This window comes from Schistosoma haematobium, chromosome 1, assembly GCF_000699445.3.
Source record: "Schistosoma haematobium chromosome 1, whole genome shotgun sequence".
Lineage (NCBI taxonomy): Eukaryota > Metazoa > Platyhelminthes > Trematoda > Strigeidida > Schistosomatidae > Schistosoma > Schistosoma haematobium.
This window is the reverse complement of record NC_067196.1, coordinates 32697118-32715217: the sequence shown is the minus strand read 5'-3', so window position 1 is coordinate 32715217 and position 18100 is coordinate 32697118.

Below are 18100 nucleotides of genomic sequence, written 5' to 3'. Positions count from 1 at the left end.
TTCCTTTACTGGACAATAAAAAACTAGTTGGTGTGTCAATCGATTGCCATATTTCACCAGTTGTTGATGATGCATAGTTCATACGAACTAGTTATTCACTACTTCCTGTCGTTTTTTTCATGAAAATGCTTCGTAAATCTAGGGTATACTTCAAAATATTTTGATGAATTGTAAGACAGCACCCGCCATTTTCGCGATTACGTTACGATATCTCTTGACATTCGAGAAACGAAACATGTGGCTGGCGCTGTGAAATTACGCGAACTGACGAATATGAAATCTCGGTTGCCAGAAATTATCCTTAGTAACCCTATGTTATGTTCAAAACACTACATTGTTCATCTTAGACTCAAGTCCCACCTTGTATGTTCCATTTCACGTATTAGGCAAACTCATCCATAGAAAAAAATGGAAAAGACCACTTACCAATGGCAGGTATCTAAAGCATAGAAATTCTTTCCTAGTGATAGATCTTGGATGTAAGGTGGTTAAGCATTCCTTAAGACATTCAAACTTCATTGTTCTCCAGAACATAACTGAGCTGTGGCGAAAAGCTTTTACATTCGCATTCGACGCTAGCTGAAGTATATATAACGTCAGGTAGTGGAGAGAGACTGTAATACCTGGTTTGAATTTTCCGAGGCAGTGTTAATTACGCGATATTACCATGTACTAGTCCTTGTAGCAGATATTTTGTGGAGATATGGCTTCTTAATGGAATCTAGTGAATTGGAACTCATAACCCGTATGTTAAAGACGCCAAGTAAAAACAAACATTGGATATCGTCTAGATGATAAGTAAGTTATATCTAGCCTTAAAGAAGAAGCTCATGTCGAGCCATACCCTTCATAAATATTATTGATGAACCTATACTTTCCGTTGTGTTTGGTTCTCCCCAACCAGAAATCATTATTCCTCGAGGGTCAGTGTAGGTCGTTGTGCACAGTCTGGAGACAAGCAGCCTGTAAAAATTCGGCCCTTCTTTGTAAACTTTAGCTCGTTGTATTTATTTCAACGTTTTCCGGATGAACACATTGAATTTTTGTCATAACTCGTTCTGATTGAAGTTAATTCTTTCCGAGCGTGTAAAAAAATTGTTACAGAGTTAGTTCTCATAGTCGACCCCATCTAACACACCAGCTACAAAGCTGACAGTCTAAATCTCTTAGTTTTGAATTTAATATTTTGTAATTATGGAGAAAAACCGCAGAAATTCACTCACCTAACTCCTAAAGTTTTGGCTTGAAACAAATCCCAAGAATAGGTATCTTTGCAAACTGATGCTGATAAAATTAACTTCACCGTAAGACAACAAGTTAATGAACTTGATAAAGTATTTGCATATGATTACGTTCCAACCTCCCGTGAAGTTTGTCTTTCACTGCCGTAGGTCCCAAGCATTATAAGCAAAGATGGATGGTGGATATCAGTGGAGTCCAGGATACGCGTTTCGTCCTACTTGGGACTCGTCATCCGGATGAACCCGCTTATAATGCTTGGGACTTCAGGTAATATCAAGGCAATACGCACAGTATGCACATATGTCAATAAGAGACCGATCAATTGCAATCCAAAACATTAATGGAGTCAAACGAATTAGTCATACACAACCTATGTTTTGGAAACACTCGTCTCAGTGACAAATTCTAGAAAGTGATAGCTGTCCAAAATAGTATTTTTAGGACTTAGCTAGCTTTTCCAGTTTCTGACGAAATTCTAGTTAGTTTACTGATTGTGAGTGACATATTCCTCCCATATATTTTTAAGGAATGAAATACCGTCGACAGCATTGGCGGAACGTTGTATCCTCCAAAGATCACATGATATGTGTTTATCAAAATGAAATCTATATGTGAAAAAACTGCGTTGTCTTTCAGAGTCTGTACAATATGTTACTTCTTCTCTTGAGAACGAAATGTCTCACGAATACGTGTGGTAGAATACTATGCAATATACTGCAAACTGATAAAAAAATATCAAAAATTTTAATGATTACAAAACGGTGTTGTTCGAGAACAACAATCTGAATAACGTGTACATCAAAAGACCTGTTGATTACCAACGGTTCTACGTAAACTATAGAATTCTGATTTAGGTCGATATTAGTAAACTTATCTATGACTCCAGAATAATAAACCCACATCACAGTTGTAGGATTATCATGACATGACCATCTGATCTATCGGACTGGACGTGGAAGTCACATTATAGATGTTAAAAATTGTGGCCTATGTGCCCTGTTAATGTATAACGTGATGATACAGCCAATTAAAGAACAGTGAATTATCGATTGGACCAATAATGCATAAGACACGTACGGGCAGCATAGGGTCCTTATTGTTTTTGCTCTGTGCCTACCCCAGCCTGTTAAGTCCAGAACACCAATCCCAGCCTCTGCGATATGAATCATTTGTTCCAAACATACTGGGTTTATATACCAACCAGAGAGACCACATCGTACCATAAAATAGAAAACAACATTTGTACAAGACTTAGCCAAATATGACTGTGAATAAGGGAGATAGTAATTGACAGACATGGCATAACTTAAGAAAGATAAATCGTATAATAACAGTTCATGGGTCAAAATAAAGCTTATGCTAGAAAGAACATGAATATAAATAGTTTAGCCTTTTTAACAATTACACGACAAAAATATACGTATAGTATTGGTCCATAAATGGATTTCAAAAGTTATCATTCATTATACTCATCGGGATATAACAATGATCTAAACTGGCCCGTTCTGTTTTTACAGTCAGTTATATGAAGTTTAGTACCTCTGAAGGATATATTTGGGCTCGGAACAGAATAACATATTTATTATTATAGGAAACAGATTACCCAGTCGGACCACGTCCGCATGGTCAGGCTATTCTGTACCGACCAAATATACTCACGTTCAGCATTTCTGACGTACGCCAAATGTGAAACGTGGAATATGGATCTTCTATAGTGGCACTGGTAAGCCCGACTAAAGAAACGAAGCCTATTATTGGTAATCCTTATTTCTAAATCAACTTTCCTGGATGATTTTTACTTATATTAACCCAGTATTTTACTAGCCCTCTGATTAATGCTCACATGTATTATCGTATTTTAGCTTTGATTAGTACTCATAACTCACTAGCTCAATCGATAATCATAACTGGTCATTTATATTAACTACTAGCTAAGTTGGTTTATTAACAAGCTTTAATAGCATTTACATGCTCCAGCAGAATTAACTTGTTAAAGCATCAAGCTCTAGCAAATATAACCTTTAAATAACGTAAATATACATCTACTAACAACGTGAGCAAGGATTGAATGGTTACCTGGACCTAATTCTTCCTATTGTTTCTTCACTTAACGCCTCATTCTGTTATAAACTATTCACTATCCTGTTATATCTTTCTTCCGACCACTGCCTGCCTAATTTCCTGTTTTCGGGTTCCATTGCCAAACAACAAGGATAACATCGCAGAAACTGACGGCGAGTCTAATGTAGAATTTTATGCAATCATAAGGTCATTTTAGGTGGTTCATGCAGTGACAGCCACATAATTATCTGGACTCATTCATTTGTTCTGACTTGAGCGAGTGACAGAAAGGTCAACAGCACTAAGCACCCTAGAATTAGTTGCCATAACGCGTGCTTATTCTGGATGATTTTCGATCATTACTACTCATCACGAATGGTCTTAAATGTGTCGAATCTATCGAATAATATAGATCCAGAAAAGAAACCAGGCGAGTTTAGCTATTTTTCTGGATGATTTACTGTTTTCGAACTTAACACGTTTATATTTTCACTCAGACTGGTCGTATATATTGCATACAAACCGCTCTCAAAACATTTTTAGCATAAGAAATACAACATATTATTAAGAAAAATATGTTGTTTAAAGGCATTCCTTAGTTCCAGTTGCTTTTGACACAAATTTTTAAATGTCGCTAAGCTAAATACAGCAACTTCTTATGGAACGTTTATAACGCGTCGTATTCCTGCCTGAAGTTTCACAACTAGTTTTAGCTTTGAAATTATTTTTCTGGCCATGTTTATTATATTTAAATCGTCATATACCTCATCATTCTGCATGCTAGCCTGGCTCGTAAATGCGTTGCATTATATCTCCAGGTCTTTTAAATTCAAAAATAATTGGAATCGCCTTTAAGACTTTTCAATAAACCCATCATAGTCGTTATTGCTATACGCATTTGGGTTTACAAGTTTTTCTATCACATTAGTTGTCTATAAAGACGAACCTAATTCAGATAGTAAAGTCAAAAAATTTGGCTATTATCATACCGCTCTAGTTTAATAACTAACCTATCAGGTAATAGTTGGTCAAGCAAACATTTAAATTTGAAACTCAGGAGCCTATGTAGACAAATAATTTTGAACTGAAATTTATAGTATAATCAAGAGGCTCGGATTCGTTAACAGCAGGAATTTGTGATAATTTCGAATCACTCGAAGCAATAATACTTATTTTCCACTGGCTAATCCTCAACATTATAACTAGTTGAATATAATGGTTTCAGGATATCGTCATGAATCATTGTCATGATTTGACAATCACGTAATATGATTGATAAAATTGATGGAACTATTAACAAAATCGGTTAACAAATTGACGTGTAATTATCACTAAATAGTGTTGTTTTCTCGTTATCTCCATCCATTACAGATTATTCCAGTATGTTTCTCTATCAGTTGATCACTCAGTAAATATTTTAAGACCTAGTCAGTTTAATGGGAGATTCAGCGACACAATCATGCTTACAGATCATCAGCATAAGCAGTCGAGCGAATCTCCTGCAAAACCCCAACACTGACTAGGGTTCAAACCATTATCATAGACATGAGCTGAGAGTTGTACTCTCCTTGGTTACGACCTATGTTCTCCCTGATAATCACATCAGCATAGCTCACTGTTTATCAACTTGTAAAGATTTATTTATCCGGAAGCATCATACAACACTACACCACCTATGTTTATGGCACATAAGCCTGGTCCGTTTCAGCAATTCCTAATCACTATATTTGTAACTAACTTATGTGAAACTCGATACATACAGCTGACTTGTATGAACCATCAGCCGGTTGGTATGAATTTACATAAATAGTCTATGGTGAATCAGAACACTAAGTCTAGAGCATGTGTCCTACGAATACACGTGTGTTTGATGAATAGCTTTTAGCTATCATCCCAAAATTCACATAATTATCTTTTTTCACGTATTTAAAACTTTTTTTGATAACCATTCATATGTATCTGTAGTATTACTAAATTCTATCACGGCCAAGTAAAAATTAGGTAAATAAAATCTTCCCGGAACTAAATAAATCGTATCAAACTAACTGGATCATTATTTGGAACTATGCTCCCTGGTAATACATTTGTTCTTTCAGTTGGCCTACTAATGCAAATGCAATTAGAGACTAACTCATACGGACAGCTTACCGGTATAAACGTTATTTGACTTAATAATCTAATCCAAAAGTAATACTGACATTAACATTTCTACAATATTGATTGTTTTTAATATTTCTAAACGCAAAATACTTGTGCTACCTATAGGTAAGGCGTTAAAACAGCCGTTTGAAAGTTATCACATATATTTCCCGATCGGTTTCCACCTCATTCTTTTTTGTTTGTCTTTCAGCCTATCAATACCCGGAAGATTCTTATTATTCTTGATAACATCCGGCGCGCGACAATCCCACTCAATTTGGTATCGAATCTACGTCATGTCAATTCTGGTTGGAGAGTAGTGTAGTGGTATTGGGCCCTAACTACACAACCTCCAAAGCCGAACACGAAACAATCTAGAAAATAAATATTCAACATTTAACGCGGATTAAAACCCAACGATGGAGAAGGCGGGAAGAATGTGCTGAATTAGTTCGAATTGATCGGATGCCATCGCTCGGCCTTGCAGGCGTGGACTTATTTAACATTATTTTTATCCATATTAAATATATTGTTCTATCACAGTCTGAATTTGTCCTTCATCATGTATTTATGATTGTTACAACGCGATGAACCAGAGTAGACTATGATGTGACTTCCACATTAGATCTTATAGATTAGGCAAATCTTCTACTAACTAACGTTTGCTTCCTCGTTACAATTGTTTGTACACTGCGTTCAACTCACACAGTTTGCCTGGAGTCCCCCTACCGATTAGTTTGAGTTCTGCTTGCTGATAGACATACCCTAACCCCACCCCTCACAAAAAAGTTTGGAAACAGTTTTATGATGTGAACATAGAAGTAAGGAAGCCATGATAGACTATGGAATCTATTTTGGGAGACGTCATTCCACTTAATCCGAAGTTTGTAGAGTAATAACATTTTGTTTTGTCCCTGGTCTCTTTCATAAACCATAAGCTTTAGCTTGATGCATGGTTCACCTTCATCACCATTTTCATTTCAAAGCTATTTTAATTCAAAAGTACCCTTTTGTAATCTATTTTTCTACCCTAACGCCCAGTTTTGACGTGACTGCTTTTTTCTAATTGTTTGTCCTTTGTGGCCGTGTTAGTCATATGTTTATTTAAACATCATTTTACACTACTTTGAATGGGGAATCAGTAATACATCGAGTAGTGTCTCAGTTTGCTCATCTTCCCTCTCATTTGTCAGCTAGTCGGGTGACAGAATAGTTTTTCTCTCTCTGCCCAAGGCCATTATTTTCTATTCGGACCCACTCAGTTCCAGCCTGAAGGTTGTACCAGTCAGGGCTTTACCTAGGTAGAGACCCGTTTTCTCCTGCATATTACTGGATAGACAGATCAGTGATGCAACAATTTATCAATCACATTTCGTCGTTCGTTTTGCTGCTTGTTTTTCTTCTTTTCCTTTCAGAATCACTAATTTAACATGCGAAAGTGGAATTTGCGACAAATGAATGCTCACCGGGGTCACAGTTATTATTATTATTATTCACAAACATTTTATGGTTACATAAGTGTTGTGAAGAAATCATTTCGGGTTTCTTCAAAAATGCAATAATACGCAAGTTTCAATAATGTTAGCATTATATTTGCCATATTTGAAAAAAGAGAGTAGTAATAATGGAATGATAATAATAAATCGGGTTCTGTGTAATTGAGAAGAATATTGAATTGATTTTAAAGAAGGAAAGAGGGAATATGAGGGAACAGGAATAAAGGAGACGTAAAATACGCAAATAGTTTAATAGGCGTGTTTATGAACACAGAACAAGAATAAACGACTATGTATATATCGTCAAATTGGTGACAAAAATAAAGTAGAAAATAATTAAGAAAAAATAACTTATAATTGCAGTAAGATGTGAAGCTAGAATAAATGTTTGTGTAGTCATAGTTTAGAGTGGTGCTATAAGAGTCTCAATTGCATTAAAAGGATAATGAAATATCAATGTGTATGAGTCATATATGCATAGTGAAGATAAAACGGGTCTGAGAAGAAAATTTAAGTGTAACACAAGTTGGTAAGATGTACCATTTTTAAACAGATTATTTCAGCTGTGAACCCGTCGTGCCGTATTATTATAAACCTGTTTATTAACTTGTTCGTTTGTCTGCACGAATATTACTCCAAAACCTTTCGCTGTTCTTATCTAGCTAATAACCCTACCTAGGTAATATCTTATCCACAAACCTGTGGATGGACGAAATAGGTGAAAGTTTAAGACTATATGCATTTCTAAAATTTAGTAAGGGAAACACAGTTTTCAGATACCAACAGGCTTTCTTCATCAAAATTTTTATAACTCGTTTTTATCGTTTTGGTTTTTTACAGTTAGTAGTTATATGCGTTGTCCTTGGATCTGTGGGTAGGGTCATGGATCATAATTAAGCTGAAGGTTAAATATGAGAGACCATATATTACTTTATGTGAAGACATTAGTTTGCTCTCTAGTCAACGGCACCATGTAGGCTCTAAGGAGAGGTCCTTACATCTAGTCATGTGGCTGAGAGTGGAATCACATAACTGTAGTCCACTTGTAAAGCGCCCCCATACATTTCCTGCTCGCATCTTGTCTGTAGTATTTTTGTTTGAGATGTAGGTTCGTATACACATTTTTAAAAGGATAAACCTAGCCTTGCATGAAGAAATTCTTTAGCCGTCTAGACTTATAAATAATAAAGGAGGCATGCTTTTCGAATTTTAGGCTTCCTGAATAATAATTACCTACATCATCAACGGAATTGAGCGTCCAAACTCCACATATATTTAACTAAAGTCGTGGTTCACGAAGACGTCTCCCAAAATGTATGATCCCGCACTTATTGTGATTAATATGCAACTATCACTTTTCATATTCTTATGTACCCAAATTGCACAACCCCTCAGTCAGTAACGTGGATCTTCGTACGTACGCACATCAGTTCGAGTTGCCACACCCCATTAGCACGGAGATCCAGTTGTCGATTCAAATTCCGTAGTGGTAGAGATGGTAAGAGTATAAATTGTTATCAGAAAAATAGGGTTTGAAGATGTTATTCAAGGAGTATAATACAGTCCAATAGATTTGGAAAGAGAAAAAAGGGATATGAAGAATTCAGAAGATTAGAATTTGGGAGAACACAAAGAGTGGATGCACCTGCGCCATTGCAAACGATTTTGAGCCATGTCATTCAGGGTCTCTAACCATCGGTTGCTATCATCTCGTGGTCCCCAACCAGGTAGTTTACACCTACCGATTTGACCTAGTCCACTTGTCAGTGACTTCATGAACTTGTGCCATGTTTTGGTCTGGCCACCCCTAACTTTCTTCCAACCTACTTCTTTACCACTGAACATCGCACAACGAGGCAGTCGGTCGTTGGGCATACATACCACGTGTCCCAGCCATCTTAACTGATGAAGTTTCACCACTTCATCAATCGATTTGCCATCCTTACCTAGTACTCGTTTCCTAACAGTGGTAATAAAAAAGAAATAAAATTGAGAAGATTAAGAATATTAGAGGTATATCTGTCATAGTATGATAGTTAGGAGCATTCAAATCATAGCATTAGCTAAGAATCCCAGAAATAACGCACTTGGATCAAGGAGTACTCGATAAGTACAGACGAATGTACTGTATTTAGGATTCGAAATCAAGCATTCAACAAGTACAAAGGGATCATTATTTCATTCAAATACCACATCCGCCACAGATTAATTTGGAGTCTACTTGTCTGTAATCAATTGTGCGTCTTCTCAATGTCATCCTGTATCTGTCGGACAGTGTTTTGAATAAAGACTCCGTATTATCTAGAACGTACTGACTAGCATTAGAATTAACACCTGGTTCCTGGAATTGTATTTGGTCAACATGTCGATTGTGTGTACTTAAGTCATTGATATCTAGAATTCGCACCATAGATTTCCCGACATTCTTCACATTTCACTTATAAACTGATTCAAGTTAACACTTTATATTAGTCAGCCTTAACATTAACGATCTGACTTGACTTTATGTAACAAACAATAATTCTCGATTCACATATTACGATTTCCAAATCATGTACTCTGCCTTAAATCTGGCCAATTTTATGGATTATTAATTTGGATTTATAGTTGTAGAACCTGATGAGAAATTATTGAAAAGAATATTCTTCGTTCATACAAATGTGTTTTTATATAATTGGAATTTTTCAGATATCAATTAACTTATTTTTGTGTGATTCGGTGAAACAGAGCAAGTACAAATGTACTACAGATTTTCATAATCAGCTGACATGCTCAATATGTAAAGCGTAGAAATTAAACCAAGCAAGGCTTCTTAACGAGTGTAATTGAACTGGTTGTAAAATTAAGTTCATTATAGCACTATATAATTCTATTTCAGGACCAATAATGGTTGCTTGGCCAAGGTATGCAAAATAAGAGGATGACCCATTTGAATATTTAATAGATTAAAAGTGATAGCGACAGATACGACGCACAATGACGTTCATTATGGCTTGTGAATAGTCCATCAAGAAACACAGGAGAGAAAACAAATTTTCTATATACTTCAAGCGGGCTAAACAAAGTACAAAAGCGATGAAAAAATACATCCTTATATTGGCTCGCGATGGATCAATATAGGAAATCAATGAATATTGTATGATAATAAATACAACTGACAGAATCGTTGCCACATACTTACTCTTATATAAGATGAATGGAAAAAGCAGTTAGTCTTCTGAATTCGTTAATGACACCCTAGTGTTGGGTTATAATACAAATGGTCCTATCAAGAATACTCACTTGCACTTAAAACTGACACTAAGTAACATACTTGTGGGAACAGCAGAGATGTCAAGACGATTAAAATCAGCAAAAATTGTGTTATTCAGAGAAAATTGGCAGCATAAGGAAACCGGGAATGTCTTTCAGGTAGACTAACAATCTATGCCACACACTTGGACCTTAGAGGTTATGGAAGACTAGGCCTTGTGTAATTGGTCAATTTCTAAGTAGAAGGTCAACCACTACGTATCCTGTTTTTCTTTTATGACGCTTCTGGAGTTTGTCTCTCATGTCATGAAAATGCACTCCCGTTGCGGTGTCATAAAGTTTTTCAAGTTCTTTTTAGTTGATGGATATCCATAAAAACCGTAATGTTAATGTATCTAATGTTTGGGAATAAGAAACACTATTATTCCTTATGCAGCTTTGTAATCTGAAATACACCAACAAATAGATCACCAGTGCCAAACGACTAAAATCCAGATGAAACGGTAGTGGTGAAGAGTATTTAAGATCTGTAGGTCTTATATACAGAAGCAAAAGTCGACATTCTGTCGCTTTCCATACTGAGACGATGTCTGATATCTAACATTTACTCTGAAAGTCTGAAGGAGTACTTTCAACAAGACTGGATAATAACTTATTTTTTACTCGCAATTACAGGTTTCTTCATGTTTCTCAGTCGGCTCAGTATTTCCTCCATATACACCTATCATGAACACCTCACAAAACACTTATGAACATTTGCAGGACACTTCTAATGCTACTCGGTAAATCCGGAACAGAATCTCGAGGTGTATTTCGAGTGAGATCAGCATCTCTGATGGTCTGACAGCTGTTTGTCATTAATTTCATCAGTGTTCTTTCTGGTTTATGAACTTCTGAGTACGCGAATAAATCTCATCACAACATACAAGAAATGGATCAACGATCTCGCTTCTTTCATGTAACTTTATCACTCAGAGACCTTTCATCGGTGTGACGATTGGATGCCATAACAGACGATATATTCTCAGAACAATTATTTTGAGTGTTTACTGCTATTGATGCGAAATAAATCACTGTCAACTTTGATAACCGTTGATCGTGCTTTTGTTGGCAAGTTGGCTGTATGGAAGCAAGTTATGTTTTTCCATGACTACCGTTTGCATCCTATTCCACCTTTGGTTATATGTCGATCTGTGACAACCAAGAACACTTGAACAGATTATTGTTTGTCTACGTCTAAGAATACTCTCACTGACTTTCGATATGTTCATCTAAATTAGTGGTAATAAGTGGAAACAGAGAGCACGTAACTTGGTTGCATGACGTAAGCTGTTTGTGACTACTTACCTACTTGTTTACCCCTGTTACACCTCATAGAGGAGCTCAGGTTGCTCACCAGCATTCTCCATTCAACTCTGTACTAGGCAATCCTTTCCACTTGTCTCCAGTTGATATTCGTCATTTTCACGTCTGCTCCTGATTCCAAACGCAGTGTGTTCCTTGGTCTTCTTCTTTTTCGTTTCTTTTCCATATGTTCTTCAACTGTATGAGTGCCGCCCTTGCCTTGCCAATCCTTGCCTTTACGTTCATTGAATATTCAACGATGGTCCACAGTGTCACGATTTGGTTTGCGCACAAGCTATCCTTACGGAAACCGATTTGTTGATCTTGAGGTTGGGCGTCTACTGAACCTTTCATCCGGTTAAGTAACAATCTGTTAAAAACTTTTCCTGGTACTGGCAGTAGTGCGATTCCTCAGTAGTTTTCACATTTGATCAGATCTCATTTCTTTGGTATATTGACAAAGTATCCGTTCTTCCAGTTTGTAGGCACTTGTTCTTTCTCCCATATATTTCAGAATAGAATGTGGAGCATCTTTTAGTAATTACCTCCACGTCCGACTTCAGTGCTTCGGCTGATATACTGTCAGATCCTGCTGCCTTCCCGCTCTTGCTTTGTCCGATTACGATACTGATTTCCTTGATCTTTGGTGGAGTTACATCTACTGTAAAGTCCATGGGTGTTGCTTTGATGTACGGTGGACTCGATAGGACTGGCCTATACAAAGGTTAGTCAGTGCGTTCTCATAATCTGTTCCTCTGTTCGTGAATCTCAGCGACTAGCTTACCTTCTTTGTACTTGACCAGTCTTTCTGGCCTACTAATTTTCCTTACCAGCTTCTTCAATGTGTTATATAGTTGTTTCGTATTCCCTTAGCTTTAAACTTTCTCCTCTGTCATTTCTAGCTCTTCCACGTGTTTCCGCTTGTCAGTTGTGATGCTCCACTTCACTTGCCAGTTTACTTCTGTGTATTCAGCTTGTACCTTGACTGTTTCTGCTCTTGTTAGTTGCTGTCTTCTTGTCCTTCCTCTCTTGAATTTCGTCTACGGTTTTGATGGAGATACTTTTCTTATTACGATGCTTGTCGCGGCCCAGCACCTCCTGACATGTTGGAGTTGGTGCATCATTGATTACTTTCAAGTTTCCTCCACAGTAAATTCTTCTCTCAGTAGACAGCTGTGAGGCTTGGAACCTCTTGTTGAGAGCTATCTTGAATTCGTCGAAGTTGTAACTGTCCCAAGGGAAAGCCGTATTGAATCTTTGTAATGCTGTTTTTCCAGTTTTCCAGTGCATTTTTAGCTTCAGTTTCATCTTGGCAAACATTAGCTAGTGTTGATCTGAATCTATGTCAGCTTTTTTCCCGGTTCTCACGTCTTTCATTGTCCTTCTGAATTTTTCAGTGATACAAATATGATCTACCTGGTTCTTCGCGGTGTTATCCGGTGAGACCCATGTAGTTTTGTTTATGTCGCCTATAACCACTTTGTTGAACCCACATAAATTTGTAAATCTGTCACCATTTTCATTCATTTCTCCCAGTCAGTCTATGTCAACCCATGATATCTTCACGTCCGGTGTTATCAGTCTCAACTTTGCCGTATAGATTTCTATGAGGATGGTCAAATCCTTTCATGGGCACTTTGGTTTGATTGGTTTCAGCCTTTCATAGAACTGCCCTTTATTGTCCGATCTGGTCATCAGTTACTGCCAGTGGTAAGAGATGTTTGTAAGATAATATCTTGTAATTATTTAATCGGGTTGTATCACATTGGTTCATTGAGTTATGTGTAACATCCTTACTCTACTGCCTTTCCATTACTCTTTTTATAAGTTCAGTAGTAAAAAACTTTCCGCTGGCTTGATTATTAGACTGTAACCGCAATAAAAAATTCCATAACCTACATAGTCACAGATCGCTAGCACTGTCTAATACGCATAGCTAAATTAATGTGAGATCAGGAGTTATGTATAGATATCTTCATACTATTTTTTCGATTTTTACCATGTATTGTTATAATATAGATAATAAACCAGGAAAAATAGACGGTAGCGGCTGCAAGCCTACCTCCTAGATCACAGTGTGCTACAGAAGGGTAGGCAATTTAGGTTGACCAGTGTATAAAACGTTCGGAATCCGCGATAATTGAAGCCTATCAAATGTGTTGTCCAGGAGCACTGAAATGCTTGACTAAGTAACCTCACCTAAAAGTCTCCACTACAACGCAATATGAATATCCACATAAAATACCTCCCAATTACTTTGTATGTTAGTTGTCCCTATCTGTTTGAATTGCTTCCAAGTTTTTTTATCGATCACTTTTGCTTTTTAGCTAAGGTATTTCATGCATACCTGTGGTTCGTGTCTACTACTGTTTTAGGTTTTAAAATACAAATGCTAGTAACCTTTTCTACTGTTTTATGATTTCATTAGCAGCCATCAGAACTTTTAACGGGAGTAATTTTCGACGTACTCAAAACTGTCATGAAGACGTCGTCAGCTTGGTAAGCATTCGGACTATAAATAACTGTTAAGGCTGGCAGTGTTGTACAAAATTCAAAATCTGAAAAGCTATTCAGAACGATATTTAGAGGCGTGGAGAGTGTGCACGAAGGGTAGAAATTTGAGTGAACCGGTGACATAGATTTATCTATTCTCCACATTACCCAGTGACCTTAAACCTTCAAATCAAGTGAAAATATGGAGACATATTAGACGAAAAACTCCTCCTCCCTGTCATCGATCATGTAATTACGTCGCGAAAATCATTCGTCATTTATGTTGGTATGGACAAATCGTGGGATCTATACCAAGAAAAACCTCCCCAGTCCGATTTTTGACATACTCTTCCTTGTAGACTCTTAAAGTTCTACCGAAAAACGTTTAGTACCGCAGCCCATCAGTATTAACTTTCCTGCCTGAAACGAAACCGAGCATTTCGAAAAACAAATGACAGGCTATGCTAAAAGTCATCGCGAAACAACTTTTTGAAAAATAAAGTGAAATAGAATCACTTATCAGTCTAATCTAATGACTTATATAGAAAGTATTAGGACACTTATAAGTAACTTAGTGAAGATTATATTGTATTTTTTTTACTCTAACTAATTAACGGTACGCACCTACTGCATTCTCTCATCTAGAGGCTCTAATTCCATTTCACTCTATCAACAAGAGCTGATATGTGTTTAATCTAATAATTTATCATTTTAACGACCGGAATGTCAATATTCGGTTTCAACGCAGAACTAACGAACCAAATTTTTCTCGATTAGACCAGTCTACGTTCTTCTGTATAGCGTCCGAAGCGTTTTTGAGTTGCTTGTATTAAATTATAGCTAAACACAAACTCTGTGCTCAATGTAAACAGTTCTAATTTAAGAAGTCATGTCAAAAATACAAAATACCTCAAACGGTACAGCCTGTGCTATAGAGTCTAGGGTTTCTCTAACACAAATTAGCGTGCTAAACAACAGAGGAAACAGGTAATACAAAAGAGCTCAACACCTGAGAATTGATAAAAATATTTCCAAGTAGATGGAATCAGAAATATAACTGCAGTGATTCCAGGAATCCTCCCAAGCAAACAGTTAAAGGTTAACTGTCACACTCTGAACAAAGCCGTGACCTTGAGCCTAGTCAAATACGACCTTATTGTTAATAGTGCGGCAACATGCAACAGAAAATTAGGTAATTAAGGTGAGTCTGTAATCAAAGTCACATAACAAAAGCTCAGACGAGGAAGGTTGAAAAACACAAAGTGTAGTTAGGGGAGATTTGAGTAAAGGTTAAAATGCAAGACAAGGAGAAGAGACAAATAAATGACAGTACTGTCCAACGAAATGCTGTGGAGGGATTTTCAGCGTTTTCTTTTCGTCACGATCATACCTATGTCCGTTCAACTACAAAATGTTGCGCATTGTTTAGCGCACATATACAAGTGCCTTGTTGCTCTTTTATTTCTCTTTGTACCGGAATCTTGCCCTCAAGGCACAGCTATGGAGCCTCTGACGCCTGGAACAAACTCGATGTGCGCGTTCTCTCAAGGTCATAGTTCACACAAAAGGCCCAACTAATCCGCTTTATAACAACTAGAAACTTAAAAATTTATATCACACAAATACTTAGCACGATCAGGATTCTAACCCAAATATACCGAGCTTAGATCTGATGTGTACTGCGGACACGATGCCACTTTGGGAAATATTTTAAAGTATGTAATCTGCGTAATACTGAAGAACAGATCTAATGAAATAAAGCTCCAATACATCTGCACAAATATACTGTTACTCACTTTTACTGATTTTATCTACTTAACGACCCTACTTGGGAAGCATACCACATGCAAAGTAATGTTGTAATTTGTAGATCATGACTGTAAAAATGGCGTGTACCTGCACTGGCAGAAATATACCATTATTATTATACCTAAAGGTTATATAATCTGTGGTATACAATAATAAACGCGATCAACTGTTGTCCAAAAATTTCTGTTCATTTGGAAACAAGGTTCCAGGTAGAGCCACTTCTGTGTCGTCGGTCTGATGACTGAAGAAGATAAACGAACAACCATCCTCGATTGCTAGAATAAGGTATATGTCATATACGTCGATCTCTCAAAAGCTTTGTGTAGGGTCAATCATACATATTTTATCAGCAAGTTCAAGCTGACAAGTACTAAGCAACTATCGACAGATTGGTTTACAAACAATCTAAATAATCTACCCTTTAAGGTCTGAGTGGACTTCATATTTCCTAAAACTTCGGGATTAACCGGTGGGGTCCACCAAAGTTAAATACACATACCCTCTTTCTTTTCAACTTATGTAAATGATGTCCCTTGAAAATAATTGTTTGAGTTATTACTTTTCACTGATGATGTTTCGCTTTGGAGATATGAAGGAGAGTTGAATGCGAGATTAGATGGATTACAATGGGATTCAAAATGTGGAGTGGTCTATATGCGATATGTTGCAAACTGCAAATGCCATGTAGGATATTCCCTTCTACGAGTCTACTGTTTCGAAAAAACCTACGTGTCTTAATATTTTATGGTCTAAAGTCAGTGTTGGATCAAAAACATAACACTTCCGAAAATAACAACAAAGCTATTACGTCCAAAATTAATTTGCTAAATATAAAATATACACAATAAGAATATACAAGATGTTACATAAATCGTCAGAAATTGGCGTGTTCGAGTTCCGTTTGGTCTGATAATCCACCATCATAAATAGTTGATAATTTCAATTCATATATGTCATAACTCAAGATGTATATCAAGATAAAACACATAACGAGAACATCACGGTGGTCTGTTAACGTGGATAGCAAATATACTAGAGTTCGGTTATCATAACAACAGGTAATTGAGAAAAAGAATTATGTGTATGCAGCGGCGTATTTGTGAGTGATAATCAGTGTGTCATGCTACGGGGAATCTTAAAAACAAGGAAGAAAGATCCAAGGTCATGTTCTTCGCATAAATATTTCACAGTCAATCACAGTAATTGGATCAATTATGACAATTAATGAAAGAAATGCAAATGGTAAATAAACTAACTACCGAACGTCAGTTCTAATTGACTCCATTAGTCCTTCTGTGATATTAATGCCATCAGAGCAAACCTTATACTGACAACTAAAGTGTACTTTTGGCCAATTTGATAATAGAGATAACTGCTCTTCATGGATTTATCTGGACTCATTAAGATTATGTAAATATGGTATTTCCTCGTTCACTAAAAAGGGATGTGAATATTCTGGAATGCATCGGAAAGGTATCTTTTAAATGCACGCACTATCCGAAATATTCATGGACATCACTCAGAATGCCTACCTTTTGCAAGTTGTTAATTTCTGGAATTCGCTGCCGATCGAAATGGTTCAAAAAATTCCCTAGGAGTCTATATATAGGAAACCCGACAGATTATTGAAGACTAAGGGCAGTAATTTTTGTTAATTCACTAACATTTCTATTCTCCATACTGTATATACTCATTCTGTCTGGAAGAGTCTAGGATCCCTCCTGCAGAGGACCGCAAGGTGACAGCTTCTACTATACGGTTTACAAACATATGAATGTTTGAACCATGTTAGGAACCCTAAATTTGTGATCCATGGAGCACAGGAGAACTGTTAAGAATGATCTTGATTTATCATGATATTCATAATTTCACTCAATCTGAAAGCGTCCCAAAATGCTTTATTAATGTGCTACACTGAAGAAAGAACAGATATTGTAGTACAAAAGTTCGTGTGATCTTTTCCGTTGTTAAAATCAGCAAGATGTGTAGCCGTCTACCAAGTAAAACAGTAAGAAAAGATGCTGAAGAGGCTTCCAATAGAATATTTGAAATTCAATTTAGTTCATTTGGTACTCTAAATTATTAGTTGATAAGGTATTATTCGATTAAATTTGCACCGTCGGAAGAGATAAATATCTCTTTATATTGTTATTAAAGCTGTCTGATCACACAGACACATAGTACTGAGGTAAATAATTGGTTGAGTATCTGAACCAGAGTTAAGACTCGATGGATTACATGTTCAACAGGTCCGCAAATTTGTA